The 21,790-nt window shown below is 42.0% G+C and overlaps 1 protein-coding gene across 7 annotated transcripts in view; it reads left to right on the top strand.

The window, feature by feature from the left end:
- PAG1 (phosphoprotein membrane anchor with glycosphingolipid microdomains 1) overlaps nt 1-21,790 on the top strand; it is a 111,488-nt gene that overhangs the window by 14,398 nt on the left and 75,300 nt on the right. For 6 of the 7 annotated variants that reach the window (XR_003958943.4, XR_003958942.4, XM_030266366.4 and 3 more), the window contains one exon: nt 9,755-9,814. The exons of the other annotated variant lie outside the window; for it this stretch is intronic. The gene's annotated coding sequence lies outside the window, so the exon portion shown is untranslated. The remainder of the gene's footprint in view (nt 1-9,754; nt 9,815-21,790) is intronic. 7 annotated transcript variants of the gene reach the window in all.

Here is a 21,790-nt window from a genome sequence, read left to right as displayed (position 1 = left end):
GTGGATGCTGCAGCTGTGATTTGTGAATATGAGGAATGGATTTCATTTTAAAAACCCTGAAATATTTGATGGAAATTAGGTGGTGATTTTGAGCAGGGTGGCAGTGACAGTCCTGGGAGGCTACGGGTAAACCAGGTGGACAATTCCTTTCCTCAGCCCACTCTAGCTCCCTCCTTTTGACTTCTGATGCTTCCCTTCCAGGTAGAGGAGCACAGCAGCCCTGCTGCTTTCTGTTCTTGTTGTCCTGCCTGCAAGCTCCTAATTAACTCCATACTCAAAGTCCGTCCTCCCCTAGACCTAGTTCATTCTTGATAAGATATTCATCTTCAGTTTCACTGTGATTTGTGGAAGGGGAGAAAAATTATGTGAAAAATAGGTGCTTCGCCTTCTGGATATTTCATGAGAAGGCTGTATTATTTGTAAATAATTTATGACTTTGAAGCCACACACTTTCTCCCCAGGTTATATGTCCTGTATAACTGAACTGTGTGATTTACCTTAAATTGCCTCTTTGCCATGCATCCTGAATCTCTGTACAGTGCTCTTTCTCCTCTCCTGTACAGCCTTCACCCATGGATGAGAAATTTGCATAAAGTGATTTCTTCATGTAAATGTGATCAGGCTGCAGCTCCAGCATCTTCTTGTAATGGATGTACCAATCCCCTTGAATTGGGCTAGTGTCTATCTTGGTAATTTAATCTATTTGTTTGTTGCTATAGTTTTGGGAATTGCATACTGACACACTTTTGCTGCAGCCTTCATAGCCTTTCCTGATCATGAGGCTTCTTTGCAAAAGACAAGAAGCAATCATTGGGATGGGGGTTGGTCATGCTGCAGCTCAGGCAGGGGCTGGGACAAGAGCTGGGGGGCTCCCTGGGGACACCCTGGTTTATCTGTCCTGGTCCTGAGCCAGGGAGCTGCCCCCCCTGCCCTGCCCTGTGGGGACAGCCTGCCCAGGGCCCGGACAAGCAGTGTAATAGGAATGGTGCATAAGCTAGAGAGATAAGGAGCTCTGCTGCTTTGGTTGGTGTCATTCAGGCTGTGACATGTGGCTTGGGGCAGCCTCTGAGGTGCCAGACTCTGTTTAGCCTCTTCCTGAGAATAAAACAACCAAAGAATCTCACAGATTTTGCCTGCAGTCCTCTGCTCCCCATGCAGATTGTCCTCCATTTGTTTGGTCTTTTTTACCCCTAATCACTGGTTTTGGCTGACTCTCTTAATTCATGGTCTCATGGTCTTGTTTCCTGTGCCTCACTTTCCTTGCTTTGATTCCTTTCTGTTCTTCCAAATCCTTTTGTACCAATCTTGTCCCAGCTTCTGTACTCTTCCTGGCATCTCCACTTTCCCCTTTACCTGAAGCATGAATAACTGGGATAATGAGACAGAGGGCAACTTCCCCAAAAAATTACTTCGTATACGTATGCATATGTATGGCCTCACCCACTGCCTTGTCTCTCATCCTTCTGTCCTTTTCTACAGCAGTCTCTTGAGGATGGGATTATCTTTGAGTGTGTTTTTAGCATATATTCGCTGCCACAGTGTGAATAGCATTGAGTAATGGTATACATGTTTTGAAAACCTAGAGCTGTGTTGTAGTGTTCATTTGGGCTAGTAATGCCTGACAAGTGACCAGGTAGCCTAGCTTGTCATTGCTTTCAGTAAGATGTTTTCCTGCATTCAGGTTGTCATTGCACAGTTTTATATTTTTGAAGTTGGAAGGGAAGATAAATGAATAGTCTGTATAGCCTCTAATGATTGCTTGATGTTTTTATACTAGTGTTAATGTGTTCTGAATGATGGTTTATGGGAAGTATCTGTTAATTTAGGTAACAGGGATAGTATTTTGGTCAGGTGTGTGGTAAATGCAGAAGTTGGAGGGTATTTTTTGACAGCTTCTCCATCTTTCTATAATTACCAGATAGATAATAGGAACTTGCCAGATTCAACGTGCTAATGATTGCCTTCCAGCTTTGAGAGAGACAGAAATTATATGCTAGCAGTGTCTGAACGAGATTCTGCTTTGGTAGTGTAATAAAACATACAATAGTGTGCTCTCCTGCCATTACGTAAACATCCATGAATATGTCCTCGGTCTTTCAATACAGAAAGTAATGAAGATGAAGCTAAATTTACTTTGGGAGTGCTGAAATGGCTATTGATGGCTCAGGAATGCTGGGTTATCAATAGTAGATGAACTGCTTTGTTGTTGTCTGTCACTTTGCAGGGCTGCCTCATGAATCATGTTTAGATAAAAGGTAAATGCTCTTACTGTCCCATATTGCTGTTTTAAATTGCTGCCTTTTCAGCCTTGTCCGCAGATTTCCTGAAGCAAGCGAGAGCTTGCTGCAACTGAGATGTGGGGTATTTTCTTGGTGGTGCCTTTTTTCAGCTGGCTCTGGTCTGTACTGCCTGATTAAGGCAAGTCTCCTAAGATCCCAGCATGTGACTGTGATCTGCTGTGCTGTCTGTTCCACAGGCAGCTTAGCACTGCTCTGTGCTGGGCCTTTAGGAGGACAGTAGAAAAACACTGTGGGCACTATTCTTAAATATATTACATAGCCTTGGTGCCTTGCAGTTGGGTCTAGACTAATGGGGAAGAGAGCACTTTGGGTGTTTTGCCACAAGCTGCTCTGTTAGTTGCCTCTTGCTGCATCTCACTTTTAAAGGAATAATTTGCAGCACACTAATTCCTCTGGGATGAAGAGAGTTCTGTCCAGTATTTTCTTCTAAAATTGTTTGTATGGTGGATTATTACAGAAGAACATGGAGACCTTTAGTCCATCATATTTATTACCATTGCATTGGGAGTGTGTAAGCAAAGGAGCAGTCTGAGGTAGCAGATAACCTCTGGGCAAAGAAAAAAAATAACAGTAAATGGTATGATGCAGCAACAGTATTTCTAAATCTGCAGGAAATCATCTAATCCCCAGTTAATATAAAACACGCCTAAAATCACTGGCTCTTTTGAAGTTGTTGTCTTTGTTTCAGAAACCATGCAGCCCCAGGTGGTGTGAATTTACTGGGATGTTGCTACAGAAAGGTTTCTGGAGATACAGGACAGGAACCTTGCCTGTCTGCTCAGGAGCTGTGAACCAGATCACATGATGGTGTGTGGAGCTGGTGTGTACTCTGTGGGAAAGGGGGAAAATTCTGGGAGAAAGCTTCTGTAAATTCTTCTGTACATTTATTCTGAAAAACACATCAGTTAGATCCCGCTGTCAATGGTGTGTTGTACTGGTCAGTATTAGGAGGAAGAGGGCTCTTTCAATAAAGAAATAAATGTCACCTTCATTTTTTCCAGGGCTCTACACATCAGTTCTATGTATTAAAATGGACAAAGACAACAGCATAAGGGGCTGGTTGTGTTCCTACCAATTACTGTGATAATAATTAAGGGCACACTTAGATCAGTGGGCCAGTGAGTACCAGATCTGGGTGTACAGTGTGTATGACCCATCAGATTGCAACTGAGGCAGGTGTCCCAGCACTTCTTGTCTCTCCATCCACTGCATCATGGTTTCTGCAGGAATAGTGCCTGGATGAGAGGTTTCAAGGGAGCCCCCTACACCCCTGCTTTGCTTGCCATCCTCTGGAAATCTGGGGAGATCTGTAGTGAGAAGAGCACCTCAGTATTTCTGGCAAGTTTTGGGCATCTGTTTACTTAGGTGTTTTTATTCCTTCCATCACAATCACTAAAAAGATCTGGCCACTGATCTCATGCAGTTTGCCAGCTGTGTCCCTGTCTTGTCTTAGCTGAAGCTAAGGGTCATTTTTTTGTTTTCCAGCCCTGTGGTAGTACTTGGAAAGCATTAGCTATGCTGGAGGCACTTCAAGGATGGGAGGTATCAGTGCCCCGCTGAGCTGTAGCTGACTCCTCACAACCTCCTGCTGATGCTGGGTATGAGAAATCACAGGGCAGGCCAGTCTGGTTTTCCAAGGACAGTCAGAGCCCTGTGGCAGACCCTTGAGCCATTGGCATATTTTAAAGGAGTCAGTTTGAAGAAAATCCATAGCTCATGTAGAGTGATGTCACATCCTTAACAGGGACAGAGTGTTACCATTAGACATTTTGCAGGAACTATCCTGTAATGTCTGTTCATTTTATTTCTCTACTGCTTTGTGCTATTGGTGCCAGCAGAGATGAGAAATCAGGTAAAGCAAAAAATATGTTCTAGCCCGGTTGTCCCTAAAGTGAATGTGTTCCTGTGGCTGCATAGCTGCACTCAGTCATGGGCCTGGCTCTGGAGAGGAATATGCTCTCGTGATACGGACCCTTTTGTCTACTTCTGCCAAAAGATGGTCTCTTCTGACCTTCTGCTTTGGACTTAGACCTGTTTCCTTTCTACTTTTGCGTTGCTTGTCTTCTGCTAAGCCTTATTCTTGAATGTTTTCCTCATGCTTCCAGCTCTCCTAAGTATATTTCTCCCTGCAGACGCTGTTTTCATCTTAACAATCTGTTGTATATTTTTGCTTTTTGTCCCAAAGGACTTCTGTTACTTTCCTGCCATTCACTTGCCACCCCGTTGTTGCCAGTCTCCCATCCAGCCTCCCAGGTCTGTGCTGCTGCCTCCTTAGCTCAGCGTCCTGTCTCTGCCAAGCTAGTGCCAGTCTCCCCTTGTACCTGCTGCATGTTGGATGGGTCTCAGCTCACCCTGTTCTCATCCAAGTAACTCCTGATTTCACTCTCCTTTTTCACCCATTTTTTTCTCCTTGGTTTTTGCCTAGATTGACTGATTTTCACTATCTTTCCTTCTTATTCCTGTGCCCTCTTTAACCCTGCTTTTCTCCCAGACTCCCCAGCCAAACTTCCTTGCCTATTCTTACCCATCATCTTGCCCACACGTCTCTTAATCCCAGTTTTCCCCCTTTGTCCTTACTTTTCTCCAATTTCCTTACTTTTGTTCCTGTTCTCACAGGAGTAAATCTATCTCATTTCAGAAGGCAGTATAAAGAATCTCTTTGACATACAGCTTTTTCCTGGGTCTTGTCAAGTCCTTTCTTCAAAGAGTAGAGATACTTGAGCTTCTCAAAGAAAAAGGCCTTTTAACTTGTGTAGTGAAAAGTGCTTTTCTTTGGCTTTATTTTCAGAAACACATGCATTGTTTTAATGGAGATACCCAAAACTAAATTTAGTATGAAGCTAGAATTTTAACAATTAAAAATTATCAAGAAAGAGGAAAGTGGCCAACAGCTTTAACAGGCAGCACCGCTGCTAGTCTCACTTCCTATAGTAATCATCACAAAATGCCAGTTTGAGTTTGAATGTGAAAGTCCTTTTTCACAATATATTGGCAAATTCATAGTCTTGTAAAGAGTTAATATGATGCCGCAAATTTTCCAGGGCTCCCAGTAGAGAGAGTTGCCCAAGGAGGAGGCAGCACATGAGCAGTAATTGCTGCCTGCCTATTTCCTTTGTAAGTTTTAGGTGAGGAGTGAGAGCTCATCTTAGGAGTTGGGCATGGTTTGTCAGTCCTTTGATGCTGGAATTGCTTATGTGTGTGTATGTCTTGTAATCATCCCTCGTCTAAGACTAGTTCTAGATATGTAAATCAAAAAATAAATAAATAAGACCTCACAAATTACAGCAGCCTATATCACTGTAATCTTACCATTTTATAGAAGGGGTAGACTGGCATGCTGATATGTGGAAGAGGATTAGTGATATAAGAGAAAATACACAGCTGTTGAAATAGATATTTGAATTTTTAATAGATAAACTTGTAGAGCAGCTCTACCAGCCTGATATTGTTCAAGGTACTTTTTAATGTACTTTTTCACAGTAGAGTGAAGACATGATCCCCAGGGAGTTAATAATAATTCTTTCATCCCAGGGAAAAAAAGTGAAAGGAAAAATGAGCTACATAAGATTTGCCTGTGACATTTAAAGTCCAAATTGGAGTTTGTCTGAGTAATTTGTCTTTGGGTATTTGTAGGAGGGAGTGTAGGAGAATATGTCTGAGCTTTCTGATAGTTGAAGAGAATTTTTGAGGGCTCAGAGTGGCTGGAAGGTCTATCTGTGTGATCTCTTCTCTAGCAGATGGAAGATAACATTAGGAGGAGTATTTTAATTATCAAAGCATGGGAATTACTCCAGTTCAGTATCACCCTGAGAAACCATTTTCTTTCAGAGTGACAGGTGATGTGTTTCTGGGATGTTAGAGAGAGCTTATCCCCCCTGCTGCACTGAACATGTGTACACCACATTTTCTCTCACAGTATTATACCTGTCCACAATCTGTATCTGCTGCTGGTGAGGAAAGAAATGAAAATACTGCATATCCTTGTAGAGAACATAACAGGTACCAAGGCACTGAAAGAAGAGGGTATGTTTTTCACTTTGACTTCTTTCACAATCTGCTTAGGTTCTTTGAGTTCCTATGAATTACTTTTTGAAACATGTAAAAGATGATTAGACTGGCATAAATCGAAAACTTCCTTCATGGAGAGATGCTTTCTCAAAGCATGTAGCAATTTCTGTTTCCCACTGCTGTTACAGTTCTGCTTACACAGGTGTTTGTGCAACTTCACGCTTCCGTCAGGGCTTCTCTTTGCAACGTTGTGTTGCATGTGAACCTGCCAGCAGTCCTGCATCCAGACCTCCCTTTAACTTCTAGGAATAACATTCAGCATATTCCTGTGTGTATCAGCAGTTAACTAACAGAGGCACAGGCAGCCTTCTGTGCATTGCCTCCAACTTGGGTGAGTTCCTTTGTGTGTCTCTGGGGAGGCAGCTCTGAGTGCCAGCCCTTGCTTGGAGGGAGGAGGAGAGGGGATTGTGCAGCCACGGGAGCTGTGGTTCAGCAGAGTCCTGTGGTACCTGGGAAGATGTGGGCTGGGGGAGACAGTGCCTGTCCTCTTCTGCGCTGAAGCACATTCTGGTCCATAGGAGGAGCATCCACCTGCTGCGTGGCACTTTTGGGAGATTGCTGTGTTTCCAGAAGGCAAGACTGGAGCGCTGTGTTTATTCTTCAGCCTCTGCTTGTTTCTTAGCTGCTTTTCCCCACAGTAACGTATCACAGAATCACTTGAAATACAGCTTTTTCACCAGCTGTTTGCTCCTCATTGGACATTCCTTCCACCCTTTTTCACCAGCTGTTTGCTGTTGGAAAGGGTGGAAGGAATGTCCAATGAGGAGCAGCTAAGGACATTTGGTTTGTCTAGTTTGGGAGAATAGGAGGCTGCGGGGCAACCTCACTGCTCCCTACAGTTTCCTGAGCAGGGGAAGTGAAAAGGAGCTGTGATTTCTTCTACCTGGTGTTGTTATAGGATGCATGGGAAATGGTTCAAAGCTGTGTCAGGGGAGGCTCAGACTAGATAATAGGAAGAATTTCTTTACCAAGAGGGTGGTCAAAGACTGGAACAGGCTTCCTAGAGAGGTGGTTGAGATTCTGAATGTCAAACCTCAAGATTCGGTTACAAAGAAGTTAAGACAACAGATGGGTTATTCTGCAAGATATGATTAAGATGAACGTGTTTATTACTTCCAAATTGTTTTCACTGTTTTAATATTTATGAAGGTTTTTCTGAATTAAGTAACTTCTGTAAATGTACATTTTTATTAATACCTGAACGTGGCTGTGTGTAATTGGCATGTGATTAATGCATCTAATGGAGTTTCATGTCCTTTTGACATGTTTTCTGACTTTTTCTGTTTGCTGTTTATTTTGGCCACCAGAGACACGTGTTGGGTTTGGGTTTTTTTAGCATAACATTAATTTTTGTTCCATAGTTGATACATTATTATTTTATCAAATAACCTGATAAATTGGTACAGCAAGACTGCAGCAGCAGTCAAAGCACTGATGCTTTCTAATGGTGCACTTTACCTCTGCTCTATTATTGCTGCCCATTTCATTATTTGTGAGTTGATTACAGCTGCATTTCTCAGGGGCTATGAAATATTCAGCAGCCCAGACTAGCCATGGGAGAATTGCCGTCTTTGCAGCTGAACACCTGCCCTCAAAGGCAAAGAAAAACCAAAAAGTTATTGTGTTTACAAGTGATGGGGAAAAGCCTTCTTTTCTTTAGCTTTCCCACAGCACCAACTCTAGGTACACGCTAATTAAAAACTGCCACTTCACTTATGCTTGTTATTGGATGGGGGGAAGAATAAGAATAAATATTCAGCTCCTGCATTTCTGCCATATTTGCCTGGACACAGCAGAGGAGGAAAACGAATGTTGGTATAATTGGTTGCCTGTGTGTCAGTGTGAGGTAGTTGACATTCGGGGTGGGACTGGGGAAGAAAAAAAGCCCCTCTCTATTAAGGGCAAAAATTAATACTAGCAGTTATGTTCTCACACTGTGTCTCTCTGGGGGATTTGCCAGCAGTGATTGACTGAAATGTGCAATATTTTACCAAGTAGGAAACAGATAAGGTTTTTATAAACAGGATACTTCATCATTAAAGTAAAGAAACAATTGCTTTGACCTTGTCACTGAATGGGTAAGGCCAGCATTGTGATAATTGAGAATGTAACTAAGCAACAGTTCTCCAGGAGCATGCACTGCTTTATTTTTAGTTGAGTACACCAGTACAGTGGGGGGATGTGGGACACACACACGGCTATGAATGAGCAAAACAACTGGTTAATTATTACTAAAATGAAAAAGAAATTCTTTTTCCACAAAGTTTGAGTTGTAATATGTTCTTATACCAATTTTAATTTGGGTTGACATCAAAAGAAGGTAATTGAATCAGTATGTCCTTCTGTAGTCTGAACAAGCAGATAGCCTGACAGTATCTCAGATTTCTTAAGCTGCTTTAGTAACTTGAGTCTCCTCTGAAAATTAACGGTGTAGAAGAAATGGCATATTCCTTCAGAAATAGTCTATTCTATATGTGTTTCCCCTTACTTCGGTGTTAATTATATTTCCTAATCTTACAGGTTAGTATTTCAGAGCCTAATTTATTTATTGCTGTAATTTTGGTTTAAACCAGTCTTAAATACCCTAATGAGCTAGTCCCATACAAAGTTAACAGTGTAAGACGCTTTAAATCTGAAATAAATGTTCAGGGAGGGCATTTAACGTTCTTCTAGCTAAGTCAATTTACAAACCAAGTTAGTTAAATTTTCATGTAAGCAATGGGGAAAAAACAAAGTCCAAAGTTAGTAATTTTTGTTATGTAGGCATTTCAGGACAAATTGCCACCATATGGCCCCTCTGTTGTCCCATAAACAAAAGTATATGTTCCAAGGCTGCTGCCAAGGGAAAAGTTGCAGCCTCTTTACCTCTCTCTGCTTCTGATAAATTTCTCATTACTACCTGGATGCTCTTTCTTTAGATATTAAACCAGTACAATTGCTAAGTAATGATGAGCTTCTACTTACCAAACCAAAGCAGTTACAGAAATCTCTCTGAAGATACTGTCACTCTATAAGTATAAACTTCCCTAACTTTGCATATGGGAGCCTTTAATTTTGATTTGTTCTGTGAATTTTGTATTATTAGCAACATTGCATAGGTGAGGGAATAAAATGTCCTAATTCTCAGCCTAATTTTATCAGATCTTTAAAAGCCAAAAGATATTTTACAGAAAAAAATAATAAAAAGGAATTTAAAGACTGTATTAGTTATTCTTGGGTATTTTTAATATAGTAAGAAAACCTTTTCATAAAGTGATTTTCTCTGGATGTGGTTTTAAATCTGATGAATCACAGAATGTAATGTGTATTTTCATTTTCTTAAGAGTGTGTCATAATTGAATTTGGACTTGTGAATATTTTTGCTTTTTTTTTTTTTTTTTCCCTAGGAGGAATCATTTGTCAATACTGTATCTCGCTTGAACATCAAGCCCTACAGAGACTACAAGGTAATTGTTTATACAACTGCTTTCTGTTTCCTGTGGTGGTCAGCTTGGCTTTAACTCATTTTCTGAAGACTCTTGTAATTTATGAGGGTGCCAGTGCTAAGCAACCGAAGTAGTAAGCAGCAATGTTACAAGAAAATTTTACAGAAACTGTTGCTTATAGCGTCACCATCCATGGTGAGCTGCGTGGGATTGCCAGTGTGTGTAAAACAAAGATGTGGTACATTTAGAAAATGCACGTTTTGTATTTGCGTCTTAAGAAGGAGCAGTGCCAGTCCCAGCCAAAAGGTAAAATCTGCTGAATATGGGTTTGTGTGTGATCATTCAGAAAGTTGTTCCTCACCCCTCAGCCTCTGTCTTTCAGCTGATTTTCTTCCTGGAGCTGTGTGAGGGGCATCACGTGTCCTGCAGTGCTGACACAGGCTTTCCTGCCCCAGGAAGGTGCCTTTGGTCAGTGTAAATGGTTTGGTCAAGGAAAGCCATGACCACCTCATTGGAAACCAGTCTTAGCTCACCTTGCCAAGCTGATAAAAGCTGTTTCTGCTGTTGCAGTTGTGGTAGATGCTGCAGATCTATACATCAATTTGCTCATCTCAAAGCCTGTTTGGAAGCATGGTTAATGAGGTCACCATGGGTGTGGACAGCAACTGGATAAAATAGACTGCTGCAGGTTCATATTTCATGTTCAAGTTGCAAAGCTCTCCCCCTGTGCTGGGTGCAGGAAAGGATATTGTGGTTAGGAAGTGTGGTGGGGATGTGCAGTGTGCAGAGCAGAGCTGGTACCTCTGCATGGAGACCAACAGCATCCAGCCTTCAGTAGGCAGGCTGGTGGTGCTTACATTCATTTACTGGAGGAATGATGAGATTTGAGCAATACCAAATTTATATTGGGTTGCCTCTTAAATAATGTCACCAACACCTGGCAAAAGGAAAATTTCAAGGACTGAAGTTAATTTTAATTCCAAGTGTCCCTGCCTTTGCTGGGGGGCTGTTACTAGTAAGTGATATGGTACCAGACTGGACTTGACTTGATTGTATGTAATGCACGCAATTTTTGGCTGAGTTGAGAAATACTGGGAAGATTTCAAGTCCCTTTCTTAATGCAGTAAGAGCCTTGAAACTTTATTAAGAATCAGTGCTTTGCTACTGCACACCAAGCAGGTGGTCTTCACTTAATGCATATTGATAATATTGCAAACAAAATCTTTCAGGGTAGCCCCTCAGTGCTGACTGACCTGCTGCATGTTCCTAGCTTTTCCTAACGGAAAGTTGTATTGTTCAGACAAACTTAACTTTTTTAACCCTAGACAGGTTTGACTTTTTCTATTCGAAATGGAGTGTGCATCTCTGCAAACATATTTGCCTGACCAGGTGCATCCTAAGCTACAGTGACTGGTTGTATCAGTTTGTGTGAATACTCTGAGTCCTCTCTGTCTCCTTTTGTTACCTCTCTGTAGGACAGAGATGCTTCAGTTCCAGATTTTGAGCTCATGAGAAAGGCATAAATAAATGCAACATAAATATGGTTCATAGAATCATTGCTTCTTGGGAATAGTTGTCTTTAAAATGAACACAGAAATCCAAGAGCTTGTACAGATACTTTAGAGATAAAATTAATGTAAAATCAATTTATTACCACTCATGCTTCTAGTGTCTTACCTTGTGGAAGCTAGAGGTCTGTGACAGTTGCCTTTAAATCTGTCAAAGATTAAGTATTTTACTTCTGAACTCTCATTTTCTGATAGAAGAAAGAAATTTTGTGTGAAAGATACTCGGATCAGGAAATGAAACACATCTGAAAGCTGAGGGTTTCTCTCTCTTCTCTGTTTGTTATTGCAAATTCTGTTTGCAATAAAAATATGTTGATGACTGAAGCATGCCTGATGGACCTGAAAAATCTGAACTCTTGCAGAGGAAATCAGAGCTTGTAAACAGATATTATCATGCCATGTAATCCTCCATCAGCATTAGACAGCAACACAGTCCTCGGTTGCCCATCTGAGGGCAACTGTATGTCCAGAGCATCATCATTTCAGTTAAAAGCTGGCAACCTTAGAGCTGAAAAAAAAAGTTTTACGTGGGTTCTAGGGTCTTTCAGAAATCTGGGTGTACTTCTCTGATGTATAGTTCAGCCCAGAAACAGCTGTTTGGCTGTGAGCGAGGCTGGAAGTTGAGGACAGGATCCTTTCTCAACCACCTGTGTGGGTGATGAAACGGGATCAGTCTTTAGCCTGGCAGATTTTGGGCTGTGTAAAAAAATACAAATGACCTCTCCATGGGTTACTTGATGGGTGTGGTTTGGAGTACCTTCAGATGGAGTTGGAGAAGGCAAGTGTGACAGGTGATACAGGAGGTTGCTGAACCGAGGACTTTGTTCAGTCAGTCAGGAACCACATCTCCAGGTGCTGCACGCACAGACAGGTCTGGTGTTTCACTGAGAGGTTCCTCCATGAGGTTCCTGTGGCTTTCAAAGACAACATTGAGAGGTTACAGCCAGTGTCAGTTTAAGGAAGCTTAATTATTCATTTAAATAGCATCAAAAGGATAAGAATGTGCGAGTTGAGTGGTCATGAGTCAAGTGTCCAAGGTCAGGTGGTCCTCTCTCCTGGGGGCTGGCAGAAATACGTGTTGTACAGTCATTTTTTTAGAAGCACAGGAGGGGCTTCTACCACACATACACTGTGGTGGGGGGGTGAGGGACATGTGAGGGTGAAGAGCAGGGTGGGGTCTCTTGGGTGGGTCCCCACAGCAGGACAGCAGAGGTGTTGGCAGTCATCCCCTGTAACTTACGTCTTGCAAAGAACATGCAGGACTGGTTTGTTCCATGTTTGTGGTGGCCATGGCTGGGCATCGCACTGGTCTGCCTATGTTCAGTGTCTCTGCTTTGGGGTGTCTGGCCTGGTGTTGGCATGGCAGAGTTGCAAGGCCAGTGGCTGAAGGAAAATGTGAGCCAGGTGCCATCTGGAGAGAGCTTCCTGGCATGGGAACACTGCCAGGGACCTGGCCGTGGTCCTCACCAGAAAGGCAGAGAGAAGGGGTGCTTCCATCAGAGTGACTCTGCACAGGATGCATGGTTTGGTGCTTACAGCTGACAGCTTGCCTGTGGTGGAAATACTGTTCTGTTTTCAGTTTCCTTTCTGGCTGTTTTTACACCAAGCACATGGGTTTTGGGGTTTGTAGGTATTTGGAATCAACAGAAATCCATAAAGTGTCAGCCTCAGGCTTCTCCTTTTTGCCTGTGTGTGTTTTGAGGAGTGGGTGTGGGGCTTTTTTCTCTGTTAATGGGCTTTTTTTGGGTTGAGTTTGTTGGGGGGCTTTTGTTTGCTCCTTTTTGGTCTGTTTGTTCTTAGAAGTCCCCTCTTGTCTTTATCATTTCACTTTCTTTGAGTTGGCAAAAGCATTTTCTATCAGTGTTGATGTTAATGAGCTCCACCACATTGGCTGGTGGGAGCCTCAGGAGCCTTGTACCACTGCCACTATCAGTGGTAGCCGCTGCATGTCTGCTGGTTTCTTTGCTTGAGATGTCAGGTTTTCCCTCTGCTTCCTTTAGGTTGCTCTTCCAGATGGCTGGCTCTCCTGCAGGAGTAAGCACCCCCAGGCAAGGGCACTCAGCTGCAGCTTCTCAGTCTGAAAGGGTCATAAATACATGAAGTTTGTGCTTTTCATTATACTGAACGTAACAGGAGGAGTCGCCTTGTCAGCAAGCTCCCATGGGGAGGATCTGCACTGAAAGGTTTGCATAACAGCAGGGGGGTGAAAAACCCACTTGGAGAGCAATGTCCATGAGCTGAATGTTGGTGACGTGGAGTCAGGGATCTCAGAGGTCATCCATGGGTCTGACTACAGCTTGCTAGTTTGTCTTTACCTCTCTGTTTTTGCTGTTTGTCTGACCATACTGCTGAACCTGGGGTGCCTGTGGCTTTCAAGAAGGCTCCTAGGAGCACTGGCAGCTTGCCCCTTGTCCCAAAATAACCTATCAATCTCCTCCTCGTTTTCCAGCATGAGGTCTATGTTTTCAAGGAACGTGGTGGGAAGGCAACATTTTTGAGGAGGCGAGGCTGGGTGAGACTTCAGCCCCACTGGCCATCAGAGAACTGGGAGGGGAGAGATGTGCTGTCAGCAGGGGCTGTGCGCTGCTGCCTGGCACAGACCAAGCTTTCCTGGTGATGAAGGGCACATGGAAGGAAGGAAGGGGTGTAGGAGTCAAGCCTGGCCACCTTCAGTAAGGGTTCTCTCTCTGTGGGGAGCAATGGGCAGCAGTTCCTACCATGCTGCTTCCTGTATGGCACAGTTAACATAACCAGCCCTTCTCGGGCATAATGCAAAGGAATTTAAGAACTGCCCCATGACAGGAGTTAAGCCTGTTTGTTAGACAGATCCTGTAGAAGTGGAGGGATTCAAATATTCCTGTGACAGGTTGGCATCTGGCCATGGTGGGGGACAGAACCAGGAACTGTGCTGACTGCAAAAATAGGCTTATGTTGAAGAAATGACTGAGACAATTACAGAGCTGCATGAATGATTAATTTACCCTGCTTTTGTTTCACCTTTGATCCCAGGTCCGCGGGAAAGAAAAAAAAAAGGTGATTTTGGAAGATGTTTTTAAAATAACAAACAAGTCAGTTGTAATAACAGCTTTACTACACAGATGTGCATCAGCACCACTCCAAGGGTAACAGAATTTTAAAAAATCACTTGCTAACATTTTCCTATAGTGTGAATATTTGAAATTTGTAGACAAATAATCACCAAATACTTTGCAGTCAGAACATTTATTCACATTTTAGGAGAACAGCATTATTGTTTTTCAAATAGGATACAGAGCGATATAGTAGTAGTGCTTTCTTAATAGCCTTCTTTTAAGCTCAGTGTAGAAAGAATTTGTTTTGTTATTAAAATTACTCCACATATTTGAGACAGATTTCAGCTGAACAACTGCCTAATATGTGCTAGACACATATTGATTTTTTTATCTTAGCCCAACGTTTCCCCTGGGCATCATATTATTTATTCATAAAGCAGAAATGATGTCTGACAGGCAGTTAGAGGGGTGTAGAGCTGTAGGCCAGAAACAATGTGAAAAGCTTTGCAAGGACCCCTAGAAATCAATGTGCTGATGCTAAAGAGAGGCCTTTTAATTCTGAGCACACATTCTTGCAATCATTTAGTGTGGAACAGGAAATTTAAATAACAAATAGTTACTATTAAAACTGCAGGCCTAAATTTTCATTCATCTTTATTCCAGTTATCTGAGCCAAGGTGGAAGTAGGCACTGAAGGCAGATAGGCAAGCCCAGCCACCTCTTAGCCATAACACAGGCCTGCTGCTCTAGCCCTGATTTGCACATTTGTATGTAAATTTCTGTTGGAAGTAAGATATTTCTATCAATAAAGATTTAGAACCCAAACATTGTTCAGAGAGCCAAGACCTAAAATGTGCATGATTCATCACCATTTACTCCGATTGAGTGTTAGACTGGTGTCGGTACAGCAGATTAAAATAATAAATAGCTGGTATTTTTAGAATGCAATTTGAAATATTTTGATGAGTTAGTCATTGTGATAGACTTGTTTGGAAAAAAAAAAAAATCAGGCCAAATGAGATTTGTTCTGGTTTTGTTCATTCAAAACTAGATGAGAGCATACTATCAAGCAGTATTTGCTGGTGGAAGACATATTTCCAGTAATGTTTCTTCTACTGAAAAAAAAATCAAACTATCAGGTAATCTTAGGAAAATTTTAATCTGACCTTATACCTCTGTCAATAAGATAAATAACTACTGAAGTATTATATTTGAAATGCAGTGAACATCTAAACATCTGGTCCAATCAGGCCACTATGGAATTGGTTTCTTGTTCTTTAAAGCACAGATAGTGCAGTCAAAAATAGCATGTCATCATGTAATTAAATATTTCATCTTGATGTATAAGCACAAGGGAGCTGAACTAAATTTGTTCTGGCATTTCTTCACTTTCTAGGATTTGACTTTGAACCTTTTTCTTCTTTGATATATATTGAATTGGGAATTTCAAAATTTGCTTTGCACATTTTGAGGAAGGAAGGGAAATGTGAGAAAATAATTAATTTCTACTCAATAGACATGGAAATAGTCTTTCTCATGGTTACTAAGAAGGTTGTGTTACTTACAGTGAAACCAAGACACACCTTAACCTTGTGAAGCTAAGAAGTTCACATGTACTCCTTAAGCTGCTCTGCAGAACATGTTATAGTTGTTTTCTCTGGGGAAGGCTCTGACCTCTTCAATCATGAAGAATCACAATAAATTCAATTTTAAATCACTCAACTGGGACAGCATAATCTTAGTCTATACATAACAAGACTGTCTGAAACATGCACACATTTTTATTTTTTCCCCAGGAAATTTTTCCCTTTGACAAGAAGGGAAAAGCACTATCTTCTAGGAAATCAAATGTATGAACTTCCACATGTGGTGTTCGGACATATTATGGCATTGGGAAAGCATTACAGCATTTGACTATGCCTGTTTTCTGTGTATTTGAAAACCTAATTTCAGTTGACGCAATCTGAAGAAAGTTTAGCAAACCCAGGATTTTTGTTGGCTATTGCACACATTGCAATGGGCATATTTTTAATGTTTGCTATCTGATGAGAGCATGAAGTAATAAGAATACCTAATTTCCTCAAAATTGATGCATTTTTATTTGCTCTTGACAGTACTTTTGAATGCTGCCAATTTGCAAGACTTGCTGTGTCTTTACAAGTAAGTTTTAAATAACAAATTTACAGCATAGCATTACAGGTGACAGTGTTGTGTAGTGACTTTTAAATGCCACTTTTCCAAACTGCTAAACTACAGCTGTAATGATAATTCTTTTAATCTATTTGGATAGCTGATAGCCAGTTAGTTAATGAGGTTTGTTAATCAAAAGCTCATCTGAATTTCTCTGCCTCTCTGAACTCTTTTCTTGATTTAGTCCTGTCCTTACTGTTGTCAGGAACATAACTCTTGGCTTTTGACAGCAGAGGAGTACCCACCCCAGATAAAGCACTAAAACACAAATACACACATTTTCTGCTTCACCACTCAGGCAGAGGATGTGTGCACCAGAGCTGTTTGCCCAAGGTCCAGCTCTAGTCAGTGCAGGGAACTGGCTGCTTTTAGGACATGATTCTGTAACATATTTTGATGGTTTATTTTATTGTATCATGAGCTGTGTCTTATAAAAACCTTACAGGATGCTGTAGTCTGAGTGTAAGAACACAGTTGTGGGGTGGAGTTCAGTTTCAGGCTGACACACACATGCTGAGCTCCTCTCAGAGTGTGTCCATGTGAGTGTAGCATCTCTCTCGCAGTCAGTAGGAATGTCCTCCCTGTGTCCAGCAGAGCCTGGAAACCACTGCTGGTCTCCCTGAGCCAGGCTCTGCTTGGTGGAATCCCTCACAAAGAGTAGAAGACCAGTATTGGTGTTATCACAGTGTTGGTGTTACCAAGATGCTGGGGCCCCAACTGGTGTGCTTTTCCAATCCATAGTGATTTGTGACAGTGATACATAGCTGGCTAGTATGTTACCGCCTGGCTTTTTTTCCAGTGCTGATTACTAGTTTTTATAGGACACAATGAAGAGCACTAAGCAAAATAATCAAAGACAGTCCACATTTTTAACAGGCCTTTTGTTGTTAAGGTTTGCATGAATACAGTGCAGCACAGCAGAAAGGATATTCTTTGTGATATTGTTGTATTCCTAAAATTGCTTTCTTCTGATGCTTTGCTGGGATCTTTGATGAAAGGTGGTTCATCTGTAAACCACTGTTAAAAAGACCTTGTATGGGAAGATGATGTCTGCTGCCATTTTCTATTTTTTACCTTCTTGTTTCAGTAATTTAATGTGACAATAATTTACCTAATGTCAACATATGTTTGGTACAACACCTAGCCTTTCCAAACAAACAGGTGTTTTCGGAGGTGTGCTAAGAGGATGGCAAGCACCAGTCCATCTCATGGGTCAGTTGGATACAAGGCTGCACTGCTGTTGAGACTGAGAAGCAAATGTGTTTAAGGTTTGCTGCTGAGCTCAAATGGGCCCCTTAGCCACTGCTCTTTTAACTTGGTAAGTGGCTGAGCTAAGGAGGTGGCAGAAAAAATACTACCTTAAATATTTTCTAACAGAATTAAACAGCAAGTACATTTGTAAATCAGTTTATAAAAGACCAAATTAGTTATGGAATGCAGAAGTTTCCGGCTGTTACATACAAATATTTTAGGAGTCGTTAGAAGAGAGTAACTTCTTATAACAGCCAACATAGTTAATGATGTCCTGATCTTAAGAAAGGAACCATGAAAGTTGTTGAATAGGGTATTCCTTTTCCTCCAGAGATAACTGTAAATGAGACATGTTTAGGAGCCAGCCCTAGGGATGCCTATGGCCATGAAGCAATGCCATAAGCATGGTCCACATATAGCTTATGTAACTTTTACCTTGTTCAAACCTGCTGTTAAAAGAAATTTGTTTTCGTGTGAAGGTTTCTGTAATGTTCATGTATTTCTCCCATAATAATGTTAGAAAGAAGCAGTCTGATTTTTCTGGCCAATCCGTCTACACAGCCCTCCAGTTTATTTCCAATACCAGCTTTTTCACTGACCTGCTGTGTATTCAAAACAGCATCTGCAGGTTTTATTCATTGCTACACTGAAGTTAAGGATGAGCTGTAGACAGACATCAACACACTTAACCTCATTTTCTCCTTTTAAATCCCTTCTTAGAGTCTCCTCTGTCATAATCCCTGAAAAAAAAAAGAAAAGTAGGTTAGTGATGTGTTACAGACACTGCCTCTTGTGTTGACTGATGTGGTCTCTTTGTTTCCTCCTACTTCCTTGTCAACAATCCATATCCACTTACTGGACCTTTTTTTAATGCTTAAATGTGGCTTTCCAAGTGAGAAGGATCTTTTTTTTTTCTTTCTCACTGAGCATAACCCTCGGTGTGCTTCTACCCTGCCTGGGACTGCTAGATGAGGTCCCCAGCACAAGGGCCAACAAGTTGATTAGGGAAATGAAGCATCTTTCCTAGCAGGAGAAGCTGAGAGAACTGGGATTGTTCAGCCTGCAAAAGAGAAGGCTTCAGCGTGACTTAATTGTGGCCTTCCAGTACCTTAAGGGAGCCTGCAAAAAAGATGCAGAGGGATTTTTTTTACAAGTGTATGTAGTGGCAGGACAAGGGGGAATTGCTTCAACCTGGAAAAGAGTAGGTTTAGATTAGATAGCAGGAAAAAAGTTTTTTTTGTGGGGCTGAGTCACTGAAACAGGTTGCCCAGAGAAGCTGTGGATGCCCCATCCCTGCAAGTGTCCAAGGCCATGTTGGATGGGACTCTGAGCAGCCTGGTGGAGTGAAAGGTGCCCCTGCCCATGGCAGGGGGTTGGAACTAGGTAATCTTTAGGTCCCTTCCAACGCAGGCCATTCTATCATTCTATGATTCCATGTTACCATAACACAGTGAAGAGAATATAACTGTGATGTGAGGCGCCTGGGTCCTGTGACCACTGGGAATGCCACAGGGTCAGGTCCTCAGGAGCCGGATAGCTATCTCAAGGCTTCCACCAACGGCGGGATGACGCTCGGGCAGCTTTATTTCCTCGAGGGTTTATTGTAGGAAAAGGGGAAGTAGGGAGCAAAGGGAAACAACCTCTTGGGAAGGGAGCTTGCTCTGAGAGCCCTGAGCTGAGGGCAGGGTAAGGAATATAACTGCAACAGGAAAGGAGGGTCAGGGTATACAACAACCAATGAGGGAAGGGTTCAAGGGCGGAGTAGAGGATGAGTGATGGGGTGACAACCAATGGGGATGAGGGGAAGGAGTGGCTACAAGGAAGGAACCAATGGGGGTACAGAGAACAAAGAACTTTCCAGAACTGGGGGACAGATTACATAATGATAGACAGGAACAAGGAGAAGGTACAACAGAAGATTGACATTAAGGGAGGCGGGAAGTTACAGATCAGTTGCCTCCCACGGCAACTCAGGGAGACTGTCTCCCAAGCCCCCTCCCACAGTGGTGGCTCAGTGCTTCATGACTGTCACAAATTTTTTATGGCACCATTTGAGGAAAACAAATATTATCATATGGTAAAGGTGAAAAATGATGGCATATGTCCTTAATAAGGAATGTTCTTAAAGATTTCTAATGATTATGAAATACCTGAGCTGAAATACAAATCTCTTTCCTAGGAAAAGAAGGGCTTGTGGCATTCTTTAGTATTTCAGATCTCCTGGAGCTTCCATTTGCAGATGTATGTTCAGCACTACTGCACATCAGGAGTTTGGGAAATGGAGGTTTGAGTATGAATTGGACATTTAGTCAGTGTTTTCCCAGGCATCCCTAGGAGCTCTTTGCCAGAACCTATGTTACAAGTTTAATCCTCACACTTTCCCAGGTCTCCTGTGGTGATGACTTTTTGCCTTACAGATTATGGAAGAAAGGGAGCACAATCCTATGGGCTGGCAATACTCAGAAAATTAGTAATATAGGAGCCTTCCCCTGCACCCCTGTGTAGACCACCAGGTTTCACATGAGGACATGGTGTGTGCCTGGGCTGTGAGGGCAGGCTGAGGCAGGACTGCAGGCATCAGGAGCTGTGGTTTCAGGGCAGCATGGGTTTTGCCACATTCAGGCACGCGTTTGGCTGAGTCATGGGCTCTGTGTGTTGCCCCACCTCTTGGGAGAGCATCAGCCTGTACAGATTTGGGTGGTTCTGCTTTGGAATGACAAAAGGTTGCTCCTCACCTGCAACATTTTCAGAGGATTTTACACCAGTGGTATTGAAATATAAGTAGAAATATATAAATACATTTTTTTAATGTAAAAAAACCTTACAGCTGTTACTACTCAGTAGGTTTCTTAAAATTTAGTTAAATTTTGGTATCTTTTCTTGTTTTCAATAAGGGCTATGTTAATTGAAATATTATATTTAGTCAGCAAATATTTATTGTGGTTATAATAGCCTTCCTGTGTATTCTGTAGTGTGCTGTTAAAAGCATTTGCTTCCTTTTATTGAAATGTAAGGTCTACACATAGTACATGCCAGTGTAGGGTAGGATAAAATTTTAGTTACCATTTGGGATAGAAATATTGTAATTGCCATTGAATCAATTTTTTTTAATGTCTCTCTTGTGCTCCTATTATACAGGGCTCCCTTCTTGAAATCATACTGAATTTCAATATATGGCTTTTTTATGTATATATGAGCATCATGATACAAGTATACCCAGGAGAAACTAAAGTTCCTTTCCTGTGGTGTAAATCTTCTTTGTGATATCTCTGGAAGAGCTGTTACTGTCTCACAGTAGAGCAGGTGCTGTTGGAAGCTTGTGTCTTTGGCATGGAGAGTATCTCCATTTTGCATGACAGACAAGAGCAACGAGTCCATGGCGAGTGTCTTGATTTGAAAACAAGGGTGTCTGCTAAGGAAGACAGGAGCCTTCCTTGAAAGGAAGGCCCCTTAATTTTTAAATTAAGGGGTTCTCAGGCAAAGATATGGGAATAGGAATAACAGTTCTTTACTAGGAAAATTAAAAATATAAATGCAATAGTACAAAAAAAGAAAACAAACGACTGACAGAGTCAGAATATGACCTGGCACCCTGTTGGTCAGGGTTTTGGCAGCAGATTAAATGGCTGAAGTCCTCCTGCAGTGACAGGTGTGGTTCTGTTGAAGCAGTGATCTTGTAGAAGGGTGTAGTTTTCCTCTGAATGTTCAGTGGTGGTATAGGTGGGCCTGGTCTTCCTCTGGGAATCCAGTGGGAAAAAGCTCTCTGTGGCGTCAGGTTCTATCCAGGTAGGAATGCTTGGCTCCTTCCCCTGGGTGGAGCATCTCACAATGGGCTGATGTAATTTTATCAATCATGCAGTGACACTCAATAGCCCATTAACAGAAGATATCTCCCTGAGGGAGGATTGGTTGTGGAAGTGATAAAGAAAACTGCCCCACCTGGTTTTCACAGGTGG

Source organism: Taeniopygia guttata, chromosome 2, assembly GCF_048771995.1.
Source record: "Taeniopygia guttata chromosome 2, bTaeGut7.mat, whole genome shotgun sequence".
In the NCBI taxonomy this organism is placed as follows: domain Eukaryota; kingdom Metazoa; phylum Chordata; class Aves; order Passeriformes; family Estrildidae; genus Taeniopygia; species Taeniopygia guttata.
This window is presented reverse-complemented; position numbering and strand designations above follow the sequence as displayed.